Source organism: Pristiophorus japonicus, chromosome 21 (genome assembly GCF_044704955.1).
Source record: "Pristiophorus japonicus isolate sPriJap1 chromosome 21, sPriJap1.hap1, whole genome shotgun sequence".
In the NCBI taxonomy this organism is placed as follows: Eukaryota; Metazoa; Chordata; class Chondrichthyes; family Pristiophoridae; genus Pristiophorus; species Pristiophorus japonicus.
In genome coordinates, this window is record NC_091997.1 from 13,153,886 (window position 1) to 13,168,426 (window position 14,541).

A 14,541-nucleotide genomic window follows, 5' to 3' on the forward strand; every position below is an offset into this window, starting at 1 on the left:
GTGTTAACTCACTCAGAAGTTCGATTAAAAATGTAATCAACAAGTATGGATTGCAAAAGAATGCTTATTATTTCTTCAAAATAGAAAGTAATCTATTAGTAACATTCATTTGCCATTAAAATCTGGAGTTTTACTGTTCCCCAAATTAATTTAAAACTGTAATTTCATTATCATTTTCTAAATTATTTTTCATTGGAACTTGGTCGGTAGCCTAAAATTGAAGGCCGAATGCATTCATACAACATCCTTTTGCTGTTTCTGCGCACTTTAACCTGCTTTAAATGGAGTAATATAACCACCCAAATAATAGGCAAAAGAGTGTGATACAAAGACATTATAATTTAATCTGCTGAATTATTAACAGTGCTTGCCTCAGTGATCTGTATGATCATTAAAAGCAGATACCACTGGATGTACATTTTCCAATTCATTTCAGTTCAGTAATAATTGATTAAAAGAAACGAGAACAATAATTTTTAGGGCAAAGACTGATTAAAAGCTATTTTGTATTTGATCAGTTTTGTCGTATGAGATTTTGGTTTTCAAGTGCACATATACTGCGAGAGTAATTGTACACATTAAAATTAATACAGTGAATTATTTTCAAACTAAATGTTTATAAAAATATTCAGTTGCCTGGTATGATGCACTGTTATGCCAATGACAGTCCTAAAGAGCAAAGGGCACAACTTTTAGCTCCTACTTTATTGAGTTCCAGCAGCAAACAGCTGAAATCAGGAAGGCACTGGGCATTTCCCCCATGGTGAAAGGGAAGATTGGAAGGAAAGTTCCTAAAGGGCCACTGCAGCATGTTTTAACCAAGAGTATGAGAGAGAGAAATGGTGCCAGCATTATTAATCCACCTCACCAAGTAATTTCTTCACCAACACCTTCTTCAATTTCACACCAACACAAAATTCATCAAATTTTTTTTTGTTCTTAGAATGTATCTGACACATTTATTGTGTCTGCCGAGTTAAAAGAAAAGACTTAAATTTATATAGTGCCTTTCACAACCTCAGGATTTCCCAAAGTGCTTTACAGCCAATGCAGTACTTTTGAAGTGTAGTCACTGTTGTAATGTGGGAAACGCGGCAGCCAATCTGCGCACAGCAAGCTCCCACAAAGTGCAATGAGATAATGACCAGATAATCTCAGTTTAGTGATGCTGATTGAGGGATAAATATTGGCCTAGACACCAGGAAGAACTCCCCTGCTCTTCTTCGAAATAGTGTCGTGGGATCTTTTACGTCCACCTAAGAGACCAGACCATAACCTCTGCCCCTAATTCTTTTCCCCCACATGACAGCTTCTGATGACTCTGCCATTCCCATTTACACCTCGAGACTCATCTTTTGTTTCTTAACTCGTCCCATTACCATCTCCTTTTGCCATGCATCATCATCTCTTTTGTCTTTCCATCCTCTCACAGGCCTTCCCCTTTTGTTCTTTCCTCCCTTTTTCCTTGCCCCTACACTTGCTTAAAAATCTGTTACATCTTTCTAACTGTTTCCAGTTCTGATGAAGGATCACTGACCTGAAATGTTAACTGTTTCTCTCTCCACAGATGCTGCCTGACCTGCTGAGATTTTCCAGCATTTTCTGTTTTTATTATTAGAGCAGATGAGGGTCTCGGTTCAACGGCTGATCCGAAAGACCGCACCTCCGACAGTGCAGCACTCCCTCAGTGCTGCACTGGAGTGTCAGCCTAGATTTTTGTGTTCAAGTCTTTGGAGTGGGACTTAAATCAACAACCTTCTGACTCAGAGGCGAGAGTGCTACCCACTGGGCCACAGCTGACATTCAGAAGGTAATGGTAGGTCTTCTTCCTGAATTGCTGCAATAACTGTGCTAATGGCGCTCCCACAAGGATGTTAGGTAGGGAATTCCAGGATTTTTACCCAGTGACAATAAAAGAGCAGCAGTATATATCCATGTCAAACTTCCAGCTGATGATGTTCCAATGTTCTTGTTGCTCTTGTCCTTCTCAGTGACAGAAGTTATGGGGCTAGGATGTGCTGTCCAAGCCAGCTTGTTGAAGTGCATCCTGTAGTAATATATAGTGAAGCCCAGTGTGCTGATGGTTGAGGTGGTTAAGTCCAGTGGCAGGGTACACCGATCAACGAAATAATTTATCCTGAATAGTGTTGAACTTCTGTAGTGTTGCTGTGGCTGCACCCATACAGGTGAGTGGTGAATATTCCATCATACTCCTAACTTCACAGGGCTCAATGTTTATTCAGTAATGCTGAATGTGGAGACAAAAATCAGTGCTTCTGTCCCTGCACCCGTACACTACGAATCAGCAAATACTGCACAGAGAAAAAGATTAGGGGCAGATGTAAAAGCTACAAGCATTCAAGTTTTCGCCTACTCCTCGTTGTTAAAGAAACAGCTACTTGCTTCTGACACACCTTGTGAACTGTGCAGGTGCCTTTAACCAGAAACACCTCCATAATTACACAACATATGTGAATCCAAGGGATTTTGCCCTACCTACTCTTTCAGTCTAAAAATACTCAGCTGATATTTCACATTGTGCAGCTTCAGTTTACCACAGATGCACACTGCAAATTAACAGAGCTAATATTCACTTTTCAAGCTTCTTGTCACATTCCCACTGGTATGTGCATAATTTACATCTTTCCAATATCAAAACCAACTCTCTGAGGCAGTCTGCAATATTTCATCCTGAAAGCTACATATGAATGCCTAATAATTAACTGCTTTCTGAAATAAAATTGTCTCCTGCAGCAAAATGCTAAATATCAGTGTGTTTTCACTTCCAGGTCATTGAGGTCATTAATTAATAATGGTGGAAAATATCAGACTTCATCAGCCACTACTGTAGAGTCAAAGCGATAAAATGGACAATTATTTTTAAATATCCCAGACAACTTTGCTTCGAAGAGCTTTAATTCAAGGCTGAAAATGAACTATAGAATGAGAAAAGCCTAACATTCCTTTCATAAATTGTGTGTGATTTGCTCCATCATGGACAATCCCCAATGTCCAGATATAGGCAAACAGGTAGAACTCCAAGATAATGAGGTTCTATGAAATTTATCCAAACTTCAAAGATCAAATATTCTAGAGTAGCTACCCTTAGAATTCTAAACATTTGGTCAAAACTGCATATAGAAGAGATGACTCCAGTTTCAGCACAGAGGTTTTCAAAGGCCTCACTGATTGCAGAGTTCATTGCTACTAGTTAAAGGGAGATAGCTTGTGACATGACAAGTTACCATTTTATTATGTCTGCAATTACCACTGAATAACTCCACAAGGCCTTGTACTGTGAGTAAGAGCTGTGTGACTTCAATCCATTTAATACGACTGCAAAGTGAGGATCAGCATGGCTGGTTGCCTTTTATATGCCCCTGCACATCAGGGCAGGAAACCCCTGGGGCCTCCAACAGCAGCGCCCTCAGGTGGTACATCGTACATAGTGAATACAAAGAATTTGCATACATTACACATTTTGTAGGGAATCTGATGATAAAAGTCAGAGGACTGCACATTCGCATTGCTCCCTTTGAGGATTCTTCACAAGTGGCATAAAAATTGAGGGCTATAGTGACCTTCAAGTGATGTCATAGACAGCAGATATCCAGTTCCCTGATAGGCGTGCAGCCAATGAGTAGCGTGGGTAATGCTGACTGCACGCCTACACAATGGGGCCAAAATTGCCCCCCTCCTTAAGCTCCATTACCACCTTATGGAGTGGATAGGCCTCACTGACCGGGGGCAGACGGATGGGCCGACCCTTCTGAAATTACCCCTAGGCCGGGAGTGGTAGGAACGGGTTTCCGCACCGCCCATACTGCCGCCCCGTCGGGCACATGCTGACCCCACACCGACTGGCGAAGACCCCCTTACCGACCCCAGTGGGTAATTGCCCCGTGGATAATTGCCCCGCGGGAGTGCCGCCACTGCCACTGATCTTTCATGTCCACCTGCAGTGGCAGACGGAGCCTCGGTTTAACATCTCACCAAGCTCCCTCAGTATTGTATGAAAGTGCTAGCCTGGATTATGTGCTCAAGTCCTGGAGTGGCGCTTGAACCCGTAACCTTTTCAGTCAGAGTGCTACCACTGAGCCAAAGTTGAGACCCTACAATTTTTTAAAAAAAGAACGTAGGCTTCAAAGTTATAACACAGGTTGGCCATCCAAATATGAGAAAGCATAATAGAGCAAAGCACTTCATCAAAATCAATAGCAATTGCTGAATCTTGAGATGGTTGGGAGAGGGAACAGAGTGCTGATGTTCAAAGTGTTGCTTGGCTCCAGGCTATCAAAAGCAATTTTCAGTGTGATTAGAAACACCAGGAGAGGTTTGCTTTACAGAGGTGTCAAACTACTAAAAGATCACAAGAAAATCTTGAAGAAGTTAAAAGTAAACTTTATATACTAAAAATAAAAGGAGATGCTTCAGGTGGAGAAATACAAGTTGAATCTTGAGAATCTTATGCTATGCTCCATATAATACCAGAAAAATTGACTCTAATGAAAACTCAAAAAAATCACGATGTAGAAATTTATCGGTGCCCGGCAATGCACATCTGAACTAGGAGGCCTGAGGCAGGCCCAAAAATTGGACCTCAGGCCTCATTCATTAGGCGAGCTGCCAACGCCTTCAAAAGGTAGCTCGACCATTTGCCCAAAGTTAATCTCAGGCCACTTGACTCATAGGCAGTGGTCCAATGCTAATTCCTAGGGAGGAGGGAAGCGATCAGGATACTGTGGAGTCGGGGGAGCATTCTGTTCATCTTGGCTCCACAGCAAAGGTTTTTAAAATAAAAAATAAAACTTACCTGTTGTGGTGGCTGCTGAAGAATCCTGAGTGGAGCAAGTCCAGCTCCTGCTTCACACATCAGAGACCAAGTTCACAGAAGGGTTCTTAATCAGGCTCCTCATTAGCATATGCAAGGGGCCGAATGCCCATTTCAGGCGCTCACCAGGGACGCCTAAAAAATGGACCCGACCGCATGGGGTGGGTGCAGGCCCCTCCTATGGTAAATTTATCATTGTGCCTGTTGTGTGCAACACATACTAATTTTTTCACCCACGTTTACAATTACAACATCATGAACACTTCAAATCATTGAAATGTTGCAATTTTGATTATAATGGGAACAAGACACAAATTCCATTGTGACAGAATTACATACCAGGCAGATATTAGACCCATGTGATCTCAGAATAGAGAAGTGAGTATGTTAATCTCTACTACACTAAGCTTGATTTTCAAAAAGGTTTCATGAAATAAAACAGAGTTAGAATCAGAATTTACTAAAAGGGAGAGAATTATTTTTTAAATAAAAGTGCTTCAAGCATTTACCAGACCATATCAGTAAGAAACAACATTGTAAATGCAATACACAATCACTGTGGAGTCAATATAAATCCTGTGGTTGGTTATGAAAGATGGTATGACTGATGGAATATTGATCAGAAGAGTTTTAATCCCATCTTCTGTTTTATGATTCAAGCCACCCAGTGATTATCACTAATTTCAATTTCTAACACTAAGGACTGGAAATTGCCCGCCGCCTTGTTTGGGGCAGATAATTAGAAATATCAATGTTTTGGTTCCCTGTTGATCAAAAGGGAGATAAGACACAAATTCCAAAGGAAGAGACCCTGAGAAAGTATAAACAGAAAAGACATGTGAACAAGTTCATGAGACATCATTAGGGAGGGCTTTGTTTCGATAATCAAGACAAAGAATTCGAAGCCCCATTGGATACTGAGTTTTTAGGGGAACCTCTATAGGTTAAAAGGTCTTGTCAATATAAACCTTTCCAGGCCCACCACTAAAAAGAGAATAAAAGAATCACCTAGAGAGCTTTTCAGTGCAGATGGTGGAGGGAAGAACCAGAACTTGGGCTGGTTGAACACTCTTCGAGAGTGGTCCCATGATTACCGAAGGAGGCTTGAGACAAAAGAGAGGCCGCAAGTCAGAGAACTGCTCACGTGCGTCAGCTGCCTATCTGATCGGATTGGTACCAGCTACTTGTCATGGTTGTATGTTTTTGCTATATAACTAGTGCGTTATATTCTGTCTTAAACTCTGATTAAACTCAATATACCCTCCATATTGACTTACAGTTGATCCTGATTATTAACATGACCAGAGATAGCCTTAACTTGGTTATTTCTAACAAGTGTTTCAGCGCTAACACAAATAGCTCAACAAGCCAGGGAAGAGCATTCAGGGTCTCGCACGCAGCACTTCAGCTTTGTGCAAGGGGTCAACACTGCAAGAGAAGTCCTCTACCCATAGGAGCCAGGAGCCCCTCAAGGAAGGAGGTTGTGGGACCAGATCATCGAGGCGGTCACTGCCAGCAGTGTTGTCCCCACGACCTGATTCCAGTGCCTAAAGAAGCTTCATGATCCCAGACCAAGGTCATTGAATACATCTTCAAAAGCCGTCTGCTACCAACTGCACTACTGGCCTCGCACATTGCTCATTGATTTTGGGGGTGGGAGGGTGGTCATTCACTTACCTACCAACAATCTGTTTCAAACACGAGGCACACCTCCCATTCCTAGCTTCACCTTACCCCCTTGGTGCTGGCTTTTCTTGACAGGGGCACAGCTGAGTCCTTGGCCAATGGAGATGCTGGTTTCCTCTTACGTTATCCTCATTCTCGCATGCACCTCTTGCTTTTCCATGCTCCCCTCACAACTCCACCCTTGTGCCTTCCTCATTTCACACACCGAAGAAATGTAACCTGCCCAGCCAGTGGTTGATCAAGAGGGAGAGGAGAGTGAAGAAGAAACACCATGACTTAATTTCACACTCCCAGCCACCAGCTCCTCAAGAGCAACCTGCAAGGCCATCTGCAGCGTTCCCCACTGAAAGTCAGCATCCTTCCACCAGCCATGCTGTAGCCACTGGGGTAGCACAGTGTGACATCAATAGGATAGGCAAAGGCACACACAAGACAGTCACTAAGGGGATGCATAAGGGTGATGAGTTGATTTCTTGATGTCAAAAAGATGTAGAAAGTTGGATTGGAAAGTTTGCTTTGTGGTGGCTTTGATTTCAGCATTGTGGCCAAGAGGACACTGATGGTCAGACGGATGCAAGGTTTGGGATAAATGTTGAAAGGCAATTTGCGGTTGTGGTCACTGGTACCACAGTTGGATGATTCCATCATGGATATTCCAGCAAGAAGGGGGCTGTCTGGGTTGCATCTTTCCTTCCGCTTCCTCCTCTTCCACTTCCCTCTGTGAGCGGATGCTCGAAATCTAAAATAAAAACAGAAAATGCTGGAAATACTCAGCAGGTCAGGCAGCATCTTAACCGGAGACATGAACTCTGTTTCTCTCTCCCAGATGCTGCCTGACCTGCTGAGTATTTCCAGCATTTTCTGTCTTCTCATCGGCCTTCCTTTACCATCCGAGGCCTTGCAAGCATCCAGCAGCACTCCCTGCACACTTTAAAAACTTTTAACCTGCATTGCACCAAGCCACTACTTCAATAAAATATTAAAGATCCAGTCCAAAAGCTTAAAACATACCTGAAAGATGAGCGTGTCCCTTTTTGAAGTGCTGACTGTGCCTCTGTCAGTCTGCCGAGCGATCGCTTTTCAGAGCGAGCTTAGGACCAAGCACTAAACTCAGCGCAAATGTCGAAATTCGCAGAGCATGGCGTTAAGTCGGAGTGATGTCAGGCGCTCCATATTTGCATGTCCAGGGCCAACGCTGTTATCGACAGTGCTATTGCCCTCACCAAAATGGTGGCTGCCGAGTCCCGCGCTAGAGAAGGGTGTTAGAGTGGCGGCGGCCATTTTCTTTCCAGGAAAATCAGAGGTAACTCTTGGCGGTAGGTAGCTGGAATTTCCCACCGTGGTATTTACAAAGACGCTGTACATAATAATCAGAGGAATTCTTCTCCTCTCTCAGATCAGTGAATATGGCGCAGAAGGGCAATAATAAATAATTAATAGCAATAGCTTTACTGTAGTGCGGATTGTTTTAACACACTGCTTCACTTTCTACCTTTAGTATACACATATTCGTATTCCTTTGCCTGATTAACTCATTCATTAAAGCTCTACCTCTATCATATAATTTGTGGCACTGAAGATGGCAGGGGTTCTTTTCCTGGGGGCAGAATCAGCACGGGAAATAATTAAAGAATTAGCTAATGCAATATACACACATTTATCAAAATGAGAGCAGTTGATATTTGTATGTGTGAATATGTTTGAATTGTACAATGTGTCAGCTATAAAAATAGATTACTTTGCTAACGGTTTAGTTCTTTTTGGTGACAGATTAGCTTCCTACTCACCAAATTGGATAGCCTAATAAATGTTCTAGTGGCCCAAGTAGCAAATGTCTATTCAGCTCTTTTCATAATTTACCTCAATGAAAAATTGATGCTTCAACTGGTTACTGCAATGAAGATTAATTATAACCATCTCAATACAATAGAAAATAGAATGGGCTTTTAGCAATTAATTTTTAGTAGCATTACTACATCTCCTTGCATTTATATAGCATCTTTAATGTAAAGAAGTTCCAAAATACTTCAAAGATAGGAAGTGAGAGATTAGGAGGACCAAAATCTTGGTTGAAGACACTTAAAAGACCAGTCAAGGGAACAGTGTTTAGGGATGGAATATAGGGTTGGGCAGGCCATATTGTCTGCATGCCTGACACAAGACTCCCAAAGCAAGCGTTCTACTCGGAACTCCTACACGGCAAGCGAGCCCCAGGTGGGCAGAGGAAACATTTCAAGGACACCCTCAAAGCCTCTTTGATAAAATGCAACATCCCCACCGACACCTGGAAATCCCTGACGAAAGACCACCCTAAGTAGAGAAAGAACATCCAGGAGGGCGCTGAGTACCTCAAGTCTCGTCGCTGAGAGCATGCAGAAAACAAGCGCAGGCAGCAGAAGGAGCATGCGGCAAACTGGTCCCAGCCACCCTTTCCTTCAACAACTGTCTGTCCCATCTGTGACAGAGACTGTAATTTCCGTATTGGACTGTTCAGTTATCTGAGAACTCACTTTTAGAGTGGAAGCAAGTCTTCCTCGATTTCGAGGGACTGCCTATGATGATGATGATGATAGAGTTGCAGGAGATCGCAGATGTTGGATGTTGTGCAACCATATAAGGATTTAAAGACGGGGACGAGGTTGGCAAGTGAATGTAGGACAGGGAGAATGGGATGCGATAGCGAGCAGGACTTAGTGCAGGATAGGATGTGTGTGGCAGCATTTTGGACAAATTGTCATTTACAAAGTGTGAAAGAAGGTAGCCGAGCAGGGAGAGCAGTGTAGTAGAAGAACTAGGAGATAACACTTTAAAGACTTTGATGGGGAAACGCAGAGTCCAGGGCAAGTTGTTTCGAAGGGAGGCATAAAACAGCAGTGTTGAAGGGGAGAGGGAAGGGAAGGAACCATTGATAATCTCTGCTAGTATTGGGGGCCACGAAGAGAAGTTGTATCATCAGGAGTTGAGTGAGGGAACAGGATATGATTCTTCTTAATGAGATGAGCTTGGAGACGATAGGAAGACAATGAGGGAGAAGCTATAAGAGGATTTAGGGCTGAAGAAGGTTAGAGGCTAGGAGCAAGAGCAAAGGGAGGAGGCAGCCACACAGACAGAGAGTCTCAATCATGGCGAGAAAGAAATCCAGCAGCTTTTGATTTGAGCATGGAGGGGCGAGGGAGAGGTGGCTGGTCTTACAGAAAAAAGGACTGTGGGACCTTGAAATCTGAAAACAATTTATCATCATCCAACGCTATAGGATAGTTGACACCACATTTTGGCTCCATTTTACTGAAATCTACATAAAGTTACATTAGAACTTTGTGTACTAAGTTATTGTGGTTGGTTATCCATTTATGTACGCAAATTTGACATAACTAGCATACTTAATAAGTTATCTTTCCTAGCATTAAAAAATCCAAGTTGTTTAAAAATAGCACTGGATTATAAATGAGTAAAAAGCTGCAAGCATTTCTGCCAATAAGTTTGAGGAACAGCACCTCATCTTTCGATTAGGCACTTCACAGCCTTCTGGACTCAACATCGAGTTCAACAATTTCAGACCATAACCTCTGCCCCTATTTTTTCAGGCAGCTGCTGTTGATGATTCTGTCAACCCCATTTGCAGCATGTAATCACTCCTAACTTCCACCCTATCACAAACCGTCCCTTTTGTTCTTTTCTCCCCTCCCCTTTCCTCTCCAACATGAAAATAACTAAAAATTCTCAAAAAAAATTAAAAGCACTATCAACTGACATTTACATTGACGTTACCAATTGACTACAGAGCAAAGTACCTTCTTCCTTCCATATTTGCATAAAAATGCTTACTTATTTAAAGAAAAACAAAGTTCTCCTGGTTTCCTTGGAAAATATTTATCCCTCAAGCAACATCATTACAAAGCAGATTATCTTGTCATTATCTCATTGCTGTTTGTGGGACCTTGCTGTGCATAAATTGGCTGCCCCGTTTTCCTACAACAGCGACTACACTTCAACAAGTACTTCATTGTACTCGCTTTGAGGCATCTTGAGGTCACGAAAGATGCCATATAAAGGCAAGTTCTTGCTTTTTTTCTTTGTACCTATAAATAGATGAGAATGCTGCAAAAATTAATGAGAAAATCAAGTTTAAAAAGGCAACATTTATATCCTTACAAATAGAGAATAACTACACATCTTTTGCGTTGTCTATTTTCTTACATACAATTACACAGGCAGGAATTGCTTTCTAGTACATTGCTCAATTGACTACTATTCATATACAAAATCGGACAGTGCATTGTTGGCAGCTTATTTGACCATTGGGAGCACTTCCAGATGGACAGTTATCTGGACCACGAAGCCTGGCTGATTTTCATCATCCCTAACCCAGAGATACAGAAGCCAACTAACTCAGCACAGACTAGTGATTGCACCAGGCATCGTTGCAGTCTACAGGCCTCAGCTGCCCACTTGATAATTTGCTGAGCCATTAGGAATTATATTTTAAAAACACAATTATTTATTTTAATTAATATTAACTCTTAATTTTAAACAAAACAGTAATAGGAATATGCTAACATACCTCCAATGACTGAACTACTTTATCACCTTTGAATATCTGGCAAATGGAAAAGATTAATGCCCCTTTAAACCTGTATCTAAGCAAATTTGCATAGCTTCAACCTGAGTATATCCTACCTGTATTCAGCAAAGGCCACAGAGGAATAAGCCGGTTATATATCCTGATGTTAGGAGGGGCTCAAAAGAAGGCTTACCCAGCTTATTTTAATTATTATTTTCAGACATTTTTTAAACTGCTGACAGGGTAGCACTCCTGTTAACAGTTCATAGGCCGTTACCCATAAGCTAATGAAATCCATCGATTCTTCTTAGAAGAACAAAGATTTTGCTCCAATCTTAAACTAAACAGTAATAAGAATATGCTTGGGTGCCTCCAATATCTGAATTACTTTCAATTATAAACCATAATTCTGCTAAAGGAAGATGTGAAGGTGGAAATATTAGAGCCATTAAGAATAGGAATCTAGGAATTGGTATAATTTTTCGGCCTTACTGAAGCAGATGCATTGCCCGATATCATTCTGCCTTTATTCATAAAACAATTATGTCTCCAATAATTAATCTGGTCTCTAGTCGATGTCTGAAGTTCAGAGAAGTAGATAACACATGTACTTAAACTACAGTCTGCTGACTGGCAACATGATATACCAATGGTCCTATGTCGCGAATATGCAATCTCCAGAGAATACAACCGCTGCACCAGCAAAAAGGAATGCCGATCCAAGCCGACTTTTACAACCTATCACTAACCCGTCTCAAATCTTGAAGGCCATTTTGGACCATCGCTGAAGCCCTTCAATGATCTCCCCTCAGCCTTGATGACTGATGGCAAAATGCTTGGAAGAACTGCGACATACAGAATGGATTCCTTATAGAGGACCCCACAGTATAACCCGAAGGATCAAACCTTTCTTACAAACAGTGGACAACCATCAACTGCCTCATGGTAGATGCTGCCACCTTCTCCATAGGTGGAAGATTAAATATTCCCCATTGTGTGACTGTGGAGCTCCTAATCAGACCCTGGAGCTCATCATTGAGCACTGCCCTCAGAGGAAATTTGCAGGCAGCCTACAAGATATCCATGCTGCTACACCGGGAGCTTTAGCCTGGATATCCAACATAGATATTGACATTTGAATTGTGAAAGAAGAATGGTCCAACATAATTTAGCATTTGTCAAATAAGATCAAATGCAACAATAAAAACAAGAAGAATTGCCCAGAATGAATAGATACATCAACCATGCTTGTCAACCTACCTAATTAAGCATACTAGCCTAATGAAAGATAGGTCATATCCCTATTGTGCACAGGGCAATGAATACTGAAATAATGACAATTCAACTTTGCTTATATGAACGGCTATCTCCAGTGATTATCATACTTGGCTGAACAGAAAAGATTAGGCTAAGTAAAATTAAAAAAATTCAAGCAAAAATATCTTACTTTAACAATAAAAACATAAGAATTAGGAGCAGGAGTAGGCCATCAAGCCCCTCGAGCCTGCTCCGCCATTCAACAAGATCATGGCTGATCTGGCTGTGGACTCAGCTCCACTTACCCGCCCGCTCCCCGTAACCCTTAATTCCCTTATTGGTTAAAAATCTATCTATCGTGACTTAAATACATTCAATGAGCTAGCCTCAACTGCTTCCTTGGGCAGAGAATTCCACAGATTCACAACCCTCTGGGAGAAGAAATTACTTCTCAACTCGGTTTTAAATTGGCTCCCCCGTATTTTGAGGCTGTGCCCCCTAGTTCTAGTCTCGAACCCGACCAGTGGAAACAACCTCTCTGTCTCTATCTTGCCTATCACTTTCATTATTTTAAATGTTTCTATAAGATCACCCCTCATCCTTCTGAACTCCAACGAGTAAAGACCCAGTCTACTCAATCTATCATCATAAGGTAACCCCCTCATCTCCGGAATCGTCTCTGTACCCCCTCCAAAGCTAGTATATCCTTCCTTAAGTAAGGTGACCAAAACTGCATGCAGTACTCCAGGTACGGCCTCACCAATACCCTATACAGTTGCAGCAGGACCTCTCTGCTTTTGTACTCCATCCCTCTCGCAATGAAGGCCAACATTCCATTCGCCTTCCTGATTACCTGCTGCACCTGCAAACTAACATTTTGGGATTCATGCACAAGGAGAGGAGGCGGGGGTCCCCGATGGAGGGCACTCTACGCAGGGGTCCTCCCACTATTCATCGGGGACTTGGCCTGGAGGGTGGTGCACGGAGCAGTGCCGTGCAACAAATTTTTAAGCCGGTTCACGGACTCCCAGGCCGCCTGCAATTTCTGCGGTCTGGAAGAGTCCGTGTTCCATGTTTTTATGGAATGCACGAGGTTGCAGCCCCTGTTTCATTATTTGAAGGGGCTGCTCCTGAAATTCTGGCTGCACTTCAGTCCCACTCTCCTGATCTTTGGGCACACTGTGCGGAGGGGAGCGGGTAGGTCTGAAGGCCTCCTCGTAGGACTGCTCCTGGGCACGGCCAAGGGAGCCATCAGCCGGTCCAGGCAGCGGGCGGTCGAGGGGGTCGTTCAACCTGACTGCCTGCCTCTCTTCCGCTCTTACATCCGGTCCAGGGTGTCCTTGGAGATGGAGCACGCGGTGTCCACCGGTACGCTCGCGGCCTTCCGCGAGAGGTGGGCACCGGAGGGACTGGAGTGCATCATCACGCCCGGCAACCAAATTTTAATTTGATTTTACGTTTTAAAGTTTAATTTGTTTTAATTGCCGGTGCTTTTAGTGTCCCCCTCCCCTTTTATAGGGGGCACTGGAAAAAAATTTGATTTTAGCGCCCAAAAAAAAAACCCAAAAAAAAAGAAAAACACGAAAAAAAAACAAAAAAAGGAGAAAAAAAAGGGCCTTGTAAATGTCTGGTGTGTCACCCAGGTCGGGTGGCACGGTTTAATGTCTTATGTTTTATAGGTAGACTCTAAAAGAGTTTCATGCACAAGGACCAATTGTGGAGCAGTGGAGGCGTGTCCTGCTCAGTTGGAGCTGAGCTGCAGTGAGGAGAGCAGCTATCAACTTTTGCTCTTGCCTGGAAGGCCTGGAGAGCCCTGAGAACAGCCCAGGAAGAGAAGGAAGGAAGGGGCTTCACCACCAACTTTCACCCAGAGGGAGAGGAGGAAAAAGCAGAAAACTTACAACTTTTTACCATTTCTACAAAGAGTTGGAGAGAGGGGGAAAGACCAAAGCAACATCCAGTGTGGAAGGAGGGTGACTCTACATCTTCTACAGGTGGGTGTGGGTGCATTTCCCAAAAAGACTTTGTTATATCGGTGGGGGGAGGAAAGAAGACCACTGAGGGCCGGAACATCGCGGGGGGTGTGTGTGTGTGGAAGTGTGTGTGGGGGCCTTGCTTACAACTAGGTCCCCCCCACAATTGAACCCCCCCCCCTCCCGTAAATTGCCTAGCCTGGGATAGCTGGAGCTACCAGGCTGAAGATTTT

The 14,541-nt window shown here is 42.9% G+C and overlaps 1 protein-coding gene across 1 annotated transcript in view; it reads right to left on the reverse strand.

Annotated features, from left to right (window-relative positions):
* mpp2b (MAGUK p55 scaffold protein 2b) overlaps positions 1-14,541 on the reverse strand; it is a 386,468-nt gene that overhangs the window by 85,471 nt on the left and 286,456 nt on the right. The gene's annotated exons all lie outside the window — the stretch shown is intronic.